We start from the raw sequence: 2,500 nt of genomic DNA, 5'->3' as shown, positions 1-2,500 counted from the left end.
CTGATGACTGACGCTTACTGGGAATTCCTCGTTCATGGGGAATAATTACAAGCCCCAATCCCCATCACGAAAGAGATTCATCGGGTTTCCCACTCCTCTCGGAGCAGGTGGGCATCCACGTTGATTCTTTCAGTGTAGCGCGCGTGCGGCCCTGGACATCTAAGGGCATCACAGACCTGTTATTGCTCTACTTCGTGTGGCTATACGCCACCTGTCCCTCTAAGAAGTTTGCCACCGAAATGGCGCCGCGCGACAACGAGCTGTCGGCGAACTAGTTAGCAGGCTAGAGTCTCGTTCGTTATCGGAATTAACCAGACAAATCACTCCACCAACTAAGAACGGCCATGCACCACCACCCACTGAATCAAGAAAGAGCTTTCAATCTGTCAATCCTTCCAGTGTCCGGACCAGGTGAGTTTTCCCGTGTTGAGTCAAATTAAGCCGCAGGCTCCACTCCTGGTGGTGCCCTTCCGTCAATTCCTTTAAGTTTCAGCTTTGCAACCATACTTCCCCTGGAACCCGTAGACTTTCCTTTCGGGTAGGCCTCCCGCCGAGTCGAATAGAGCAACGCCGACGGGCTGCCAGTTGGCATAGTTTACGGTCAGAACTACGACGGTATCTGATCGTCTTCGAACCTCTGACTTTCGTTCTTGATTAATGAAAACATACTTGGCAAATGCTTTCGCTGTAGGGCGTCTTACGACGATCCAAGAATTTCACCTCTAACGCCGTAATACGGATGCCCCCGCCCTGTTCCTCTTAATCATTACCCCTGAGCTCCAAAAACCAGCAAAATAGGATCCGGGGTCCTATTCCATTATTCCATGCACCATTATACAGGCGGGCTGTGCCTGCTTTGAACACTCTAATTTTTTCAAAGTAAACTCTCCAGCCACTCGAGCAGGCCACTCAGTCAAGAGCAACCTTTTTGAGAGGTCTGGCAAGGGGGACGACACCGCGCAGTACCCGAGCCATTGCAGCAAGGGACCGACGCGAACGACCCTGAGATCCAACTACGAGCTTTTTAACCACAACAGCTTTAATATACGCTATTGGAGCTGGAATTACCGCGGCTGCTGGCACCAGACTTGCCCTCCAATAGATCCTCGTGCACACGTTTAGAGTACACTCATTCCAATTACGGGGCCTCGAAAGAGTCCCGTATTGTTATTTTTCGTCACTACCTCCTCGTATCGAGATTGGGTAATTTGCGCGCCTGCTGCCTTCCTTGGATGTGGTAGCCGTTTCTCATGCTCCCTCTCCGGAATCGAACCCTGATTCCCCGTTACCCGTTATCACCATGGTAAGCATAGCACTTACCATCGACAGTCTGATAGGGCAGACACTTGATAGATGCGTCGCCGGCTCGAGGCCGTGCGATCCGCTAGAGTTATCCAGAGTCACCAAAGAGACGAGCCTTGCGGCTCGGCTGGCTTCGAACTGATAAACGCGCTCTTCCCCTCAGAAAGGGTCGGAGCTTTAGTGCATGTATTAGCTCTAGAATTACCACAGTTATCCAAGTAGGATTGTATCATCTAAGGAACCATAACTGATCTAATGAGCCATTCGCAGTTTCACTGTGCTAGAGTTTGTACTTAGACATGCATGGCTTAATCTTTGAGACAAGCATATGATTACTGGCAGGATCAACCAGATAGGTCCTAGTCTTTGCAGACAAACAGACCGGGACGTCCGAACCGCCGGCGAGGAGAGCCCCGAAACACACGAGCGAGTCCCGTAAAAAGCTCAACCCGACCGAGGCGGCCAGCCATCCCTGCCACAATCCCCTCCGCCGAGAGCGTTCTCGGGGTGGAAAAGCGACTACTTCACAAAAGCCCGACCCGAAACGATAGTGCGGGGGTGACGCCACGGGCTGCTTTGACGTCGGCGATTGATTCTCGTACCGAGCGCAGACGAACCCCGGATGCCGGGGTCTGCCTTCCTCACGACAATCAGATTGCTTATGCAAGCAGTTGGTAGCAAAGGCGAGCGGTCGCCTGGCTGCAACGTCGGTTGTTGCATTCTCAACCTCACTCAGTCTACCACGAGCCGTTTTCTGACTCCCGGCGACGAGGACGTTCCCACCTAACGATAAGGCAGGGCACCCCGGGAAACGAGAGCGACGTTTGCCGACCGTTCCCTTTCGTCATGGGAGCACTGGTCGCCAGTTGTGAAGGGGGACTTACGAACTTTACTGTGTAGTCGATGATTTGCCACGGAGACGAGGATCGCGACCCAACGTACTGCCGAGGAACAGCGCACGATACACGGAGAGTTAAGGCTTACTAGCTAAAACTGAACCGAGATCACACGCAAATATCTTCCGACACGAGCACCGTTCATGCGTCGTAATATCCCCGAGGAGATACCGCCCGCATTCCGAGTTACCAACACTCGGCGCACCGCGCCAGGACCCACCGAGCTGCCTTACAACACGAGCCGTTGCACTGCAGGCGAGTCTGGCCGCCTTCACATTACTAGGCAGCCCGGGCGATACGCT

General features: G+C 53.2%; 1 non-coding gene across 1 annotated transcript in view; it reads right to left on the bottom strand.

Annotated features, from left to right (window-relative positions):
- The window catches only part of LOC125375903, a 1,859-nt gene extending 202 nt beyond the window's left edge, over positions 1–1,657 (bottom strand). The window contains exon 1 of the ribosomal RNA XR_007218845.1: positions 1–1,657. This exon is cut by the window's left edge and continues 202 nt beyond it. This is a non-coding gene — a ribosomal RNA (small subunit ribosomal RNA).
- Between the last annotated feature and the right edge of the window lie 843 nt (positions 1,658–2,500).

The sequence above is a fragment of the Haliotis rufescens genome, unplaced genomic scaffold, assembly GCF_023055435.1.
Source record: "Haliotis rufescens isolate VD_foot unplaced genomic scaffold, xgHalRufe1.0.p SCAF_613, whole genome shotgun sequence".
NCBI classification, from domain to species: domain Eukaryota; kingdom Metazoa; phylum Mollusca; class Gastropoda; order Lepetellida; family Haliotidae; genus Haliotis; species Haliotis rufescens.
This window is presented reverse-complemented; position numbering and strand designations above follow the sequence as displayed.